This window comes from Calliphora vicina, chromosome 5 (assembly GCF_958450345.1).
Source record: "Calliphora vicina chromosome 5, idCalVici1.1, whole genome shotgun sequence".
In the NCBI taxonomy this organism is placed as follows: Eukaryota; Metazoa; Arthropoda; class Insecta; order Diptera; family Calliphoridae; genus Calliphora; species Calliphora vicina.
This window is the reverse complement of record NC_088784.1, coordinates 94,599,441-94,615,385: the sequence shown is the minus strand read 5'-3', so window position 1 is coordinate 94,615,385 and position 15,945 is coordinate 94,599,441. Positions and strand designations below refer to the sequence as shown.

At 30.7% G+C, this 15,945-nt stretch overlaps 1 protein-coding gene across 15 annotated transcripts in view; it reads left to right on the top strand.

Annotated features, from left to right (window-relative positions):
• mim (missing-in-metastasis) overlaps window positions 1–15,945 on the top strand; it is a 198,495-nt gene that overhangs the window by 117,620 nt on the left and 64,930 nt on the right. The window lies entirely within an intron of this gene.

Below are 15,945 nucleotides of genomic sequence, written 5' to 3'. Positions count from 1 at the left end.
CTACTTAAATAAAAACCTTTTACACTATCTAAATGTAAAACTAATAGTTTAAGGATATCAGTATCGCTTTCTCTACATTGGAGAAGCTTTTCTCAATCGACAGATGATTAGATGATACTCTCCCAGAAAGTGTTTCAGCAGTTCAACTGAGAGGTGAACTCTACTAATCCCAGCAAGACTTGCAATTCCTTCGTAACTTATTTTTCAGAGACTACTACATACCGACTGCATTACTTAGAAGTAGTTGTGTAAGACTTACGTACCATTTGTTATATAACACAGATATACAAATCTTTTGGGTTTTCTTTTCTAATTTTTAGCTTTTATTTTCAAACTTTTTTCAATATAAATTTATTGAAAGTATTGTTTATTGACATTTTCCCATCTATCTGGGATGGATCATATGATAGATTTCGAGCTAAAAAAAAACTACACATCTTTTGAGGAAAAGAACGAATCAAGCCAATTTTGTATACTCTGTTCTAAAGTGAAGCGTATCCTAGAGAGAGAGAGAAAGCGATCGAAACAAATAGTAGTCGGACGGGGCAAAGTCTGGACTATAAGGCGGTTGAGGCAAAACTTCCCAACTACTTCATTATAAATACTTTTTAACAGGTATTGTATCATGTGGCCTAGCATTGTCATGATGGAATATTACAGATTCATGTCTGACAGCATATTCTGGGCGTTTTTCGGCCAATGTTCGCTTTAAACGAAGCAGTTGCGTTCGGTACAGGTTCCCTGTGATGGTCTGGCCAGATTTTAGCAGCTCATAATAAATACGACCCCCTTCAATACCGACCCTACATTACCTTAGCGCAATGGATATATGGCTTTGGTGTCAATTAGGCTGGTTGGCTGGGCTTCACATACGATCTCTTACACTTCGGGTTATTGAAATATATCCATTTTTCATGTAATGATTCGGTGCAAAAATTATTATCTTTTATAGCGTTCAAGAATTTCAGACTTACAAAATCATCTTTCAAAGTCTCCCAGCTTCAATTCGTATGGTAGCCAATTTCCCTGTTTTTGGATGAATCCTGCGGCTCGCAAACATTTTGAAATTGCTACTTGAGTAGCTCCCAATGATTTCGCAAGCCCTAGTTTGACAACAATCTTCATGGAGTAATGTCTCCAATTCTTGGTCTTCAAACTTTTTTGGCTGGCCTGGGTGATCTTTGTCATCCGTGTCAAAATCAATACTTCTGGTCCTCACAAACCATCTCTCGCACATTGTAACCGATGAAACACATTCACCATAAGCTTCGGGGAGCAATCAGTGTGCTTCAGCGGCACTTTTTGTCAAATTAAAGAAGTAAAGCAAAACTTCCTGCAAATGACGCTAAGTTGGCACAAAATTCAACATTTTCGAAGCAATAAACTTTGTTGTTTACACTATAATGTTCAATAACAAAGTGTGAATAAATGACAGATATATACCCTTCAAAATGACATATAAGTTATTAAAAACAAAATCCGATCGTGTTAAATTTCACGATCTAGGAGCTAATTCTGATCACTTAAACGATAGAGTACTCGGCTAGGAAATATCTCATGCTGTAAATGAATTGTTCACGGGCTGTATGGTTTGTGACAACGTCTATGTTGGAACCACATGTCTTCCACATCGATATCGTCCAATTTAGGCAGAAAAAGTTTGTTATCATGTCGCGATATCGACAACCAGTTACAATCACTACTTGACCAGCCTCATTTTCCACGAAGTGTGATCCAATGATACCTTCAGCCCGAAATTCGCAACAACTTGTGACACGTTGTGGAAGTGGGATAACAAAGTCATCAAAAAGTGCTTCATCATTTAGGATATTATTTAAGATAAATTTTCGATTGAAAAATGTTATCTTGTATATTTTTTTTCATTAAAAACAAAATAGTTGGATTTTGGTTATTTAACCCATTAGTGGACGAAGTTCTCTGGACACTTTCCTCAACTAATTTTCAACAACTATTAATAAAAATGATCCCATTAATTCATTTTAAAAACACTCTATTCAAATAAACTTAAAGTTTTGGAGTTATGGACCGTCCCTTATAAGGGACACTGCGCAGTAGGTACACTAGGCGTATGGTAACTTTTAAAGCATTTTTTGGGGTGAAGCCCTTTTCATATTTGATGCAAATAGAGTTTATTTTTTCCCGCAATGTCCACATCGTTTATCAGATTTTGAATATTCAATATGGTGGTTTCTTCCATCATATCGTGTATCGTGGCCACTGCTACACGTTCAATATATATTGACCGCGATCCAGTATCGTGATATTTATTGAATGTGTAGCATACAGTATTGATGGATCGCGATCCAAATCGCAGAATAACCTAATTTTGCGTGATCCATTACAATGCATCGCTATCCAAATATCACAATATATATTGAACGTGTAGCAGTGCCCTTACAATCGATTGCGATCCAAATATAACAATATATATTGAACGTGTAGCAGTACCCTTTTAGTGGGGTACCATACGTTTCAAGGTAGGATGTAGCAAGATTTCGGCGAAAAAAAGAAGAAATGCACATGTTGGATCATTAGGATGTAACTTCTTCATCAGCAGCCAACAATACAAACTGAGGCATCAATGAGATATGCAAATATTGGCCACCACCATTTCTTTTGTCTGACTGTAGACTGCAAATAGTTGATCCATCTTATCAACGACTCCCATGCCCATATTATATCGATGAACACTTTTGGTTGGGAAATACTTACAGTACCCGTTCACTATCTTCCTTATACAATTTTACATGCTGTATAACCCAGATGATTAAGATTAGCATCGTGCTCATCATCGCATTCATCGGTATCTTTTTCGGTATCGGCTAAATCTCATGGTGGAATTTCGCAAATTGCAACGACATTGAACTCATTATCTTCAAGAGCATCCCGTTCATCCAATATTTCAGAAACTGTTAGTCTATATATGAAATAAATATTTACTCAATCATAGTATCACAATCGTACTACGGACGCAGTGTCCCTCTTAGGGGACGTTGAATTCAAAATCACTATATACACGTGGCATAACATTTTGTCATAATTTTTTTACATAAATTAAATCATTACACTGATTTACAAAGAACAACACACAAAAAATAACAAATATTCACATTCTATTTAATGTATTCCAATTATTCTTATCCAGTTCTTGATATTTGTTTTTTCACAAATTGGTTTTCCATATTTTGCATAAAACACAACACACAAATAACTTTAATAGAAACAAATGAAATAAAACATGATTTGTTGGAATGTCAGTAACGGCATACCCTTCTTGTTATTCAAAAATATCAATTTTTGAAAGTGCTACAGTAGAAAATTCGAGCGTCCCTTATAAGGGACTATGCGCTTTTCTCTATTAATGTTTAAGTTAAAAAAATAAGTACCAAACTAAATGCTTCCTCAACTCATTATTCATAAAGTTTAATGGTCTAAAATTACTTTATAAGAATTTATGCAAGTGTATTTGCTTTGTCGTAATTAATATTTTCTTTCCTTTAAAAGAACAAAAAAGGTGTCAATAACTTAATTATTTAACCTTAAAGCTACAAACAATTATGGTTATAAACTTCCATGTATGTTTTGTTTTTGTTCTTTCATTCTTTACATATACAAATTATATATCTACATATGTTGATTTAAACGGAAAAGAAAAACATTATAAACATGTCAAAATGGTGTTATAACAAACACCAATACCACCTATATAATTATTATTTAAGTCCTACCGAAACTGTTTTTCTATTTCAGACCGATTCTAATATTCGGCCAATAAAGTTCTTTGCAAAATTTTGATGATAACTAACTTATCCGGCTAAAACTAAGTGATGAATTGCAATTACTTAATAACTTACGTTTCAATGATTACTACATACCGTGTGCATTATTTAGAAGTAGTCATATAATGACTATAATATATCGAGCCCTTAGAGCCAAATTATCGTAAGCGACATTTTTAAAATTTTTGTTTTATTGCAGAAATTAAAATTTTATGGACCGACTGATGTTTTAGCGTTCTCAGAATATCAAAATTTTTAATAACATCAAAAATATAGGGGGTAATATTTTATCGTAAGTCAATGTTTATATTTTACAAACAAATTTTATCGTAAGCGACACAAATTTTATCGTAAACGATATTATTTCTTGGTTTGAGTTCCGATTTAAAAAAAAATTTATATATAGAATCTTCTCATCGAGCACTACAATTATCTATTATAGCTTAGGAGATATTCGCATTTGAAAATTAAATTTTCAAAATTTTTACCCACCCTACTCCAGTTTTTTGATAACAGCGTATCCAAATATTTCCCGATTTTCTCCAGTTTTCCTTTATTGGACTAACAACACATGTATGTGTCAAATGGAAAAAGAATTGTTTAAAAGTAATGACTAAGTCCAAAGTTATATGCATTTGAATTTAAAAAATTTTAAAAAGGCAATTTTTCGCTAATTTTTTGGGAAAAAATTACTTTTTTTCTTTTTGAGTTATAGCAAAAAATTTCTAAGAGGATGTATAAGGAATTTCTACTTCCTGAAAGCTAAGTTCTCATAAAATATTTTAAAGGAAAACTAATTTCAAAATTGTTGTTACTGAGGGGACCAGGTCCTTTCAAAAAACACCTATTTTTTATGTAAAATAAAATTTTAGGGCAAAAATGCTCAAATTGCGTATCCGATATCAAAATATAATAACCGATTATAGGTGGCTCAATATGTTTCTAATTATTTTGTAAAGGGTCCCGATAACAAACATTTTTTGTCATATTTTTCAATAAAGTATTCCATGAATTTTTAATTGTCAAAAGTTATAAATGTTTTTGAAAAATAGACAAATAGCTTGAACGAAATTATATTATATCGCATCATAACATTTTTAATTCTATGTATAAATTTCAAAATAATCAAAAAAAAAACTTCTGTAAAATTTGTGTTTTGTCGCTTACGATAATTTGGCGCTAAGGGCTCGATATAATGCGTGAAAGTCTCTTAAAAAAACTGCGGTTTACAATATTTTCAAATTAATAAATTTATCTAAACAGAGCACGCACCCTGGCGGTAAAGTTTTGCAAAAAAACATAAACGATGACTTCAAATAATATAATTGTTTAGCAAAATGCCGATAGATGCCAATGAACTATGTTTTAAAGAGTATGGAAAAGGTGGTTAGTAAAGTGACCACTAAACTGCAAAGAGTTAAAATAATTTATTAAATGAATTTTAACACATTTAATGTACTTTGTTATAATTTGCTGGATATTTTGTGGATGAACAGTTTATTTGGTTAGACTTGCTCAGTCAGACCTTTTGAAATGTCATAATGTTATTTTAATAGATTTAAATAAATAAAATTTGGCCCAATACTGATCGACAAACGATTTTACACCGAATAATTTTATTCGGTCGTTTATAAATCCATACGTATTCATCCAGATATATAACTACATGTATAATACGTATGTATATTAAATCATTAAGAAATATATCTAAAAACATTTTTTACACTGTCATTAAACTTTAAAATTGCGTGGTTTGTTAAACAAAAAAACTGCAAAAAAAAAGAAATTAATAAGGGAAATAGTTTGTATTGAAGATTTGTGTTATTTAATGGTTGTTTTTTTTTAACACTTTTTTTAAATTTATTTTCTTGTTTACGAACAATTTTTTTTTTTGTATAATCACAATTTTGCGTGAGTTCAAAAACATGCCAACATAAATATTGTTGAGGAAAGCAATATTTGTGATACAAATAAGCCATAATCGACCAAAGTCGACAAATTTTGTTTTTTATAGTTTGAAAACTAAAATCTTTTTTATGACTTAATGCTGATTTTGTCGTTCTGTTGTTATGTTATATAGTCGTAATTTTAATATTTAAATGAAACAAACGACTTTAAACGTTAATATCGGTTATGAACTTATTTTATTAGCTTTTGAAAAATATAATTTAAAAGCGTATTTAAAATGATTTTAGTTCTACGAAATTTTTACATATTTTTCTTTATACTGTCAAAAGATGCTCATTTTTGCATTTATTTGTAAAGTCAAGAAAATTAAAACTTTAGGATAACATAATTTGAACCATTTTTAGTTATCTTCAATTAAAAAAAAACTTGGTAATGACTTGCAACTACTAAGCAACTTACTTTTCAATGACTACTTCATACCCTCTGCATTACACAGAAGTAGTTTGGTAATGGCTGACATTTAAATTTTTTCTTTTAATGATTATTTTTTTTTTACATCAAATTGATTTAAAATATTTTTTCCTCATTCACTTACTAATTACTTTTTTATGTCACTATTTGTAAGCGAACGTGCCTCTAGTGCCATCACCGTGTTAAAATAATGAGTTAAAATATATAAGTAGTGAAGAGCATTTTAATTCATTGATTTGCAATAAATTCTTTCACGGGTTGAATTTCATATGACACCGTCTTGTACACTTGCAGAAAGAACTTTGTTATCATGTCGCGATGATGCTTCTGGCACCAAACAGTGACAGGTAGTGATTTTTTTTTTAATTTTATAAAATTGAGAATATGCTTCATCGCTTAAGACGATTTTACTCGAAATGTAACCGCCAAACTTTCTTTATTTATATCTCCCTTAACCATGAGTGGCAAGGGTATATATTTCGTTTGTAATTTCTACATTTTTTATTTGTGACTTCATATTTTGGATCGTTATTGATATCAGAGTCGAAATAGCTATAGATATGGTCCACCTGTCTGTTGAAACCAACTTTCCGAAGTCGCCAAATAATGTACATACATGATTGATACATCGATATATCTATATCTATCTATAGTCCCGGTTCGGTTACTATTTCAATTTGGGATCTAGGGACATAGTACCCTATGGATATCTAATGATAAACATTTCATAAAAATTCGGACCGACAATGCGGGATTTTTTTTTAAATTTTTAGCTTTTATTTTAAAACATTTGTACAATACAAATTTATTTAAAGTATTAGCCATTGTTAGCTATGACATTTCCCCATCCTTCTGAAAATATATGGATTCCGAGCCAAAAGAACAGCTCAAGAATGAATCAAGCCAATTTCGGATACTCTGTTCTGAAGTGATGCGTATCCCAGAGAGAGCGTTCTGCTTTGATCGAAACAAATAGTAGTCGTACGGGGCAAGGTCTGGGCTATAAAGCGGATGAGACAAAGCTATACTCATGTTGGAATATTACAGTTTCATGACTGGCCGCATATTCTGTGCGTTTTTCGGCTAATGCTCGCTTCAAACGAATCAGTTGAGTTCAGTACAGGTTCCCTGTGATGGTTTGGCCAGATTTCAGGAGCTCATAATAGATAGGACCCGTTTGGTCCCACCAAATACAGAGAATTACCCTAGCGCCATGGATATTTGGCTTTGGTGTCGATTCGGCTGGCTAAACGGGCTTCACGTACGATCTCTTTCGCTACAAGTTATTGTAATGAATCCATTTTTCATCGCAAGTAATGATTCGGTGCAAAAATGATTTTCTTTTTTAGCGTTCAAGCTGCATTTCAAGCATGTAAAATCGTCTTTCAAGGTATCTCAGCTTCAATTCGTATGGTACCCAATTTCCCTGCTTTTGGATGAATCCTGGTGCTCGCAAACGTTTGAAATTGCTGCTTGAGTAGCTCCCAAGAAGCTCTTGTTGAGTTTGACAACAATCTTCATGGAGAAATGCCTCCAATTCATGGTGTTCATACTTGTTTGGCTGGCGTTTGGCGTCAAATCAGTACTTCTGAACCAAACAAACCATCTCGCACATGTTGAAACCGATCAAATCCATTCAGTAGAAACTTATTATCGATGTACTTCTGCAAAACTTCCCGCATGTGACGTTTTGTTGATACAAAATTTCACATTTTCGAAACAAAAAAACTTCGTTGTTTACACTATAATGTTCGGGAATGACTTAAATATAAACAAAAAATACGACTACCTCGATTATTTACACATTCTTGATCTATATCTAGATTACTAAGTCATTAACTAGACAATATGATGTGGGACAGCTCTCCGCTCTTTTCGATTACCACGATTTTTCAACTATTTTTTACCTAATTTATTTTTCACCAAATTTGTTTTTCGCCAATTTTTTTTTTAACAATCAATTGTTTCTTGATTAAAATTTCTCAAATTTATACTAAAAAAATCTCAAGCTAAATGACGATCCTTTTACCTAAATTTTATCGTTCATGAGAAGAATTGCAAACAGTCAAAGTATAGTCCGATATTTTATGCAGGACATAGAGAAAGAAGTCAGAAAAGATTGATTTGTACCAAACAATAGTTCAGTATTGTTTAACAATTCATCATTAAGAGACTTACATCACAACAAAGTCTCCAAATTATTCAGCTGTATTACAAAAATCAGCGAGAAAACTTTCTCGACCATTTTCGCGATCCGAACCTATCAACTGGCCGCCTAGATCATGTGATAACACACCTCTTTTTCTTTTCATTTAAATAATTTGATATAGATTTTTTTAAAAAATTTTTGGATTTTATTTCAATTCCTTCTTTCCTTCTTATATTCTTGGGAACTCGCATGATTTTGTATGTGGAAATCGTTTTTTTTTTAAGGAAAATTAGGTTTTGTGGTGTAAATTCGAATATTTTCTTTGGGAATCTGCTTCCCGGTAGTCATCCAGTTATTTTGTTTTTCCTTTTATATCAATTACAACATAAATCACTTTATTTTGAATTCATTGAACCGAAAAAGCTGGTTACAAATTTATTATGTAGTTTGTTTTTCTTTAAAATAATGCGTGGCCACTGTTTCCACTATTTCCCAGTACGTATTAATTTTTTTCGCTGATTTTTATTATAATGTATGTTGTATCAACATCTATCGAGAACCTACGCAGTATCTGTTTGTTGAACTATTGCAACAGCTAAAAAAACACCTATTTTCAACTTTTAATAGACAAATGTACATTTTTGCTAACAAGATCTAACTTCAGTCTTTGGTTGCATTAATAAATATTTTGTGTCTCTTATTATTTCTAGATTTTGTCAACTGTTTTGTTTTTTGTTTTATTGGATTTTTCTCCTGCCTAAATTCAATATATTTTTTTTATTTTTATTTTAGTTCGAACAACTGAAATGTTGATAGAAATGCCACCTTTCATGTAGGTTTGGTTACGTTTTTATATTGTGGTAGTAGCCTGTCATTGTGGTGTAACTTGTATTTATTTTTTTAGATTAACAAGCAAGAATGTTTTACTAAAAAAAAATAGATCGAACATATTATTTTTTTGGGGTTTTCGTAATATTTATAGGGGGGTCATGTCAAAAGTTTTGGAAATTTTTTGTTCCAAATCATAATATAGTATTTAAAATGGTTATCAAGTTATCAGGAATCTAGTTGTATGTTTCCCAAATATGTAGAGTGAATTTAAATGCGTTATTTAATATAACAAAAATGTTTTGCCAAGACTTTGGGAGTGGTCCTGGCAAAACAAAATTTTATGTTACAAAATTAAAGGAATATAAAACATTGTTTTAATGTACTATGTATGTTATGTTCATATATACAGGGTTATTACTTGAAAAAAGTTATTTGAAAATAAGTAAGAGTGCTATATTTGGCTGTGCCGAGAAAATGGAGGTAGTCGAGGTTTTTTGCTCATATCTCAGCCATTTGTGGACCAATATTATCGATTTTAAATAGCAAAAAAACTAGAACATTACCCCACATATTGATGTATCAATCATATTTGTTAGTTATTTGGGGGCTTCGGAAATTTGATTTCAACATACAGACTGTACCGATCCAGAATATATATAGGATAACTTACAAATATGATTGATACATCAGTATGTCGGGCATTGTTCTGGTTTAGTTGCTATTCAAAATCGAGAAAATACATCATACATCAGAAATGTGGAAATTACAATCAGAATGACAAACTTATATTTACCCTAACTCCTCATCGCAAAGGAGTTAGGGTTCGGAAATTAAAATTCAGACATTTAAAGTTTCTTTAATTAAACGGCTCCTTATCCAACATCAATATAAAGATTTCTGGTTAAAATATTCAAGCGCATCTCAAAATAATAAAAGAAATAAGTAAATTATTATAAAGGTAGGAACATCTCTTTTTAAAACACCTTATAAATATTTATCTTACCGTTATAATTTCTGTGTAAACTACTCCCACTGCCATATTAAACCAAATCGAACCAAACCCTTAAAAAATATGTTAATTTTTGTTTGTTGTTTTATATTCATTTTGCACTTTTTGTTTTTTCTTGAACCAAAACTAAATTTAAGTACATTTTTTCATTGCTTTAAATTGTTGTTTTTCTTTTAATGCCTTAAAGTGGTAGAACTACTGACTTTTGGTTTATTTTTGCTGCTATTGCATAAAACTTTTGGATAAAGCTTTTTTTTTGGTTACAAATTTTGTTTTTTGGGTTTTAATACTGGTTAGATTAAAGAAAACTATTTGAATTAATGTATTCACAGTTAAAATAAAACAAAATTTTATAATAGTTGTAAGTAGAAATCTTTAAGAGAGAAAACAAGTTAAATATAAAATTAGTTTGAATAAAGATTCAGATAAAAATAATTTATGGTGAAATTCATAAAATCTCAATAAATTTTTAACTAAAAATTTTCACAAGAAACCAGAATGGCGTATAAACTTCCAGAACCATCGAGTTGCATTATAAGGAGAGAGATCGAAAAAACCTTAACACACGTTTTTCCTTAACCCAAATATTATTTGATTTTTTATTTTTGATCAAATTACCTTTGTAAATCATGTCAGTTATTATGTTTAATGTCAATTATGTTCATTTGTTGTTTATCTGATTAAAATGAGTGACGAGAAAAAAGTGCGTACTAAAATTGTTAAATATTTTCAACAAAACCCAACTTAGTCCTACAAAAAGTTGGCCAAACTATCAAAGGTCTGCCGTCAAACTGATTCCAATGTTAACAATATCGGCAGAACTTGTCCGTTGATAGAAAACCTGGTTTAGGTAGAAGGAATGGTCCATATGATGTTTCCAAAGCTAAATAGAAAGCATTTTCAAAAGAGCTCCCAACACATCCGGTAGGAAAGCAGTCCGGTTAGCTCAGTACTCGGACTATTTGGTGCAAAAACTTAAAGCCAATGCTGGTTTAAAAACATACAAGACTCAAAAAGTTCCTGAAAGGAACTCTGCTAAAAATTTAGCAGCCAAAGACAGAGCACGTAAGTTGAAGTCAAATTTTATACAAAAAATATAGCTTCTGCATAATAGATGATGAAACGTATGTTCTGGAAATTTTTTCGCAGCTTCTGGGTCAATATTCTTATGTTGCTGATGCTCGAGGGAATGTTGTAGAAAAGTTTAGGACCCAAAAGCAGAAAATTTTTCCAAAAAGTTCTTGGCATGGCAAGCAATATGCAGTTGCGGCAAAAGAAGCCAAACATTTGTTACAAAGGGCTCTATAAATACCGAAATTTACATCAAGGAATATTTACAAAAAAAGGATGCTTCCATTCATAAGACATTTTAATGTGCCCACTTATTTTTGGCCTGATTTGGCATCCTGTCACTATGGTAAGCAAGGTCTTGAGTAGTACAAGAACAACAATGTTGTATTTGTACCAAGAGAGGCAAATCCTCCAAACTGCCTGGATCTAAGGCAAGTGGAGAGATATTGGGCTTTTGGTTAAAGAGAATTGAACAGCACAAAAAAGGCGTCCAAAAGTGTGGTAGATTTTAAAAGGAGAAAGTGACATAGCACTATCAAAACCATATAATGGAAGGTTTTTCGAAAGAGGTTCAAAATTTCATCACTAGTGATTAGAACTATAAAAATATATATTTTTGTAAATTGTAATAATAATTTCAAGCAAATAAAAAACAAGTAAGAGAGCTACATTCGGCTGTGCCGAATATTATATACCCTTCACCAAATTATACTTCAAAATAAAAATTCTAAATATTTTTAGGCAAACAAAATTTTTTTTCCAAGTTTTTTTTTCATTTTTTGGATTTTTTTTCGAATTGTTTTTTTTTAATTTTCAATTTTGTTTGTTTTTTTAATTTTTTTTTAATATTTAGCGAAAAAAATTGGGGTCAAAAAATATTTTTTCCTATTTTGACCCATTGTAGGTCCAACTTACTATGGTCTTATATACGTCGTTGCAAAGGCAAAAGATATCCATATTGTCTATATTAATGTCTAGGTAATCCAGATATAGGTCAAAAATCGAGGTTGTCCTGGTTTTTTCCTTATATCTCAGCCATTTGTGGACCTATTTTCTCGATTTTAAATAGCAACCGAGCCAGAAGAATTCCGGAGATATTGATGTATGAATCGTGTATGTAAATTATTTGGGGGCTTCGGAAAGTTGATTTCAACAGACAGACGGACAGACAGACGGACATGGCTTAATCGACTCCGCTATCTATAAGGATCCAGAAAATATTATTTTATAGGGTCGGAAAATTATATTGTGGAAATTACAAACAGAATGCAAAGTTATATATCGATGGCTTAATATAAAAAATGCGTAACTCGATTTTTTGTTACTTTACAGAAGAAGGAAAAAAATTAATAAAATCCATTAAATTTTAGACACAAAAAAGTTTAAATGCAATTTTTAATAAGAAGAGACATCACATGTTATTTCTTATTTAAAATTTTTTTTTTTTATTTTAATGAAGTTATTTAATATAATTCTTTTTTCATTGAAATTTTTGAAAATAAAAAATTAGTTACGCCTTTTTTATATTAAGCCATCGATATACCCTTCTCACGAAGGTGAGATACGATCGGCCAACGTCGTATCGTATTTTTTTTCAGCATCTTTCGTGCGTATACGAACATTTTACCATTGGAATTGATGGTGCAGAGTTCCCATAGTATTTATCAAGCTTAGCCTTTATTTGAGTGATGATTTTTTCTCAAATTTCGCTTAATATGCTGACGAAATTCGATTGTTTTCCAATTTCCCCTCAAGTCACGAGGTAGTCTGCTATTAATGGATGTCGAACACAAACTAAATGACGCAAATTTTGACAGGAGTCAACTGACAGATGCTTGCTGACAGGAGCAGTGTTGGCTTTTCCTTAAAAGAGCCGGGAAATTCAAAAAGTAACGGTCTTATTGACCCACCCTAGTATAATTTATAACTTAAGGGATAAATGGGATTTTCTTTATTTTCCTTTTTGCTTTATAAAATTGTCTAAAATCTGTCCATAGCTCTATCTCACCTTGTATTTAATTTAACAAATTTCATTTCTGAAAGCTTATATTCTCTACTACGATTCGTTTATCCATTATTTTGCAATCGGGCCTCTAGTTACATATTTATCACCACTTTATCGTTTCATTGCAGTTTATTTATTATGCTCTATTTCCTATCGATATTTCGCACTATTGATAGGAAATAGAGTAGAATGGTGTACATTTTATGGACTTAGGTCACAATTCTACCTTAACCCTCTAACCCGCAAGCTTTTAAAACCTAAAAAAGACCCAATAAACTCAGAACACCCATCTAATTTGCAAATTAAGTTTAGGAACCAGGTACCAGGTTTTGAATTAGTTTTATTGAAAAACTAATTCAAAACAAGTAAGAGAGCTATATTCTGCTGTGCCGAATACCAAATTATACTTCAAAATACAAATTTTAAATATTTTTAGGTAAACAAAAATTTTTTTTTTCCAAAGTTGTTTTTTTAATTTTTTGGAAAATTTTTTTTCGAAATGTTATTTTTTTTAAATTTTAAAAATTAAATTTTTTTTTTTTTTTAAATTAAATTTTTTTTTAAAAAATTTAAAACTATTTTTTTTGTTTTTTAATTTTTTTTTGGTGAAAAACAAAAAAAAAATCGGGTTAAAAAATATTTTGAATGACACAAAATTTCACGTGCTAAAATTATGACATCACTCACAAAACAGCTGACAGAACAAAATCTAAAAGTTAGAATGGATTTCGACCTTCGAGGGAAATGTTAACAAATCTGTAACTAAAGTCACAGTTAAATTTAAAAAAATATATAATTACTTTTTGAGATAATTGGTGTTTTGTAATGCATGCCTTGAGGCACTCTTGCGGGTTAAGCTGCTTACGGATTTCCAAAACATTTCAAATGCCGTTTTCAAAAACAAAACTATGCTTTTTTCTCTCCTTTCTTTAAAAAAATTTATTTTTGGTCTATATCTATTGCATAAGGTCTATTCAATAGTGTTCAAAAATTTTTGATAAAACGTCAATTATTTTCTCTGAAATCAAACAATTTTAGAATATTTTCTGTATTATTTTAGCTATTCAGTATTTGTTGCAATAGATATTGAAAAGATACATTTAAGTCCAGGTTCAACTTTCTCTACTTTACACATAAGCTCTTTTCGAAAAAGAGGGCAGAAAAAGGGCAACATTTTTTGCCAGTAAAGAATACGGCATAAGTTTGCATCTTTGATGCATAACATGCCTGGTATTAACATGTTTGGCTATATAACTTAATTTATACACTTTTCTAGAATTGAGATCATTTTAAAATACATATTCAAAACATTGATAACTTAAAAATTAATTTTTTAAATAAAAAAAACATGATTTAGGATGTTAAAAAAATGCTTTACACATATATTTTTTTTAAAAAAACTAAATTTCTTCTTTTTTTTAACACAATGACTACAAGTATCTCTCTCTGATTTGTTTTTCAGCTTTTAGTTTTTCAATTTTATTTTTTTTATTTTTCAATGTCAGATATTGTGTAACAATTAAGATACATTTCAACAAAATGCATTTAATAGTGTTTCAAGAAAATAAACAACGTCTACGTTAACAGCAAATACAACAATGACAACAACGCATTGAAACAAGAATCTTTAACGTTGAAATAACATGAAAAGTATCGGATGGTTTGAAAATTATATTTCAATATGTGTAAATACTCAGACAAAGAGATACATACGTAATACATAATACACTTTTAGTTTAAAACATGTATGTTTACCCGGTAGTTTTAAAGGTGGCCAACTTTGCTGCAGATTTTCTGATTTCTTTGCTATCAAATTATATGTATACTCCACCTAATGACCACCATTCACCAGTCTTTTCACTAGTTAATTGTTATACAAAGACTTTAATTGTTTCCTTATGATGTTTAAGCATTTGTTAAATTCGCCAAAATTCACCAGTCGATATTCCACCTAACAACCACCATTCACCAGTCTTTTCACTAGTTAATTTTATACAAAGACGTTAATTGTTTCCTTATCATGCTTAAGCATTCACCACTCGAAAGCCTAGCAAATAGTTTAGTGGAAAACTATTGATGGTTTTTCAATGCGAAACTAATTAGTTCCATGGACTGCAGGGTAGCTACTTAATAACACAATACAGAATGTTGTTGACTTTGAAACAACTAATTTTTTTTCTTTCTTTTCTTCTCATTTTTATCTTGCGATAAATGTATTTTGTTTAATTTCTGTTAATTTTTTCACTTTGTTTCATTTGACCATAGACAGACAACATAATGTGAGATACTTGTACAACTTCTTGTTTCTACAAATATGTTTTAATAAAATATTATATTTGGTGCTGTTGCCATTGTACTCTTTTATAGGAGGATGTTGTCATAAGTTGATCAGTGGATTGCTAACAGTTTCAATCACTCTAACAGGGTGTTTCAAGCTTTAGTGGTTTTTTAGTGATGTGCACTTAAGCTAAAATGATTTTTTTACTATGAAATGGTATCGATTCTAAATTCTAGATAATTTTTGAATGTTCCTACTTATGCAATTTCAACAGATTATATTAAGAATTCCAAATTATTGATTTGCATTGAAAAAAAACAGGGAATATATTGTAGGTTAAGCTATTTTCGCTGTTAAGGGTTGACTTTAACTACCTATCCAATGAATAGAAATCTTCCAAATTCGGAACCAATTTAACTAAAG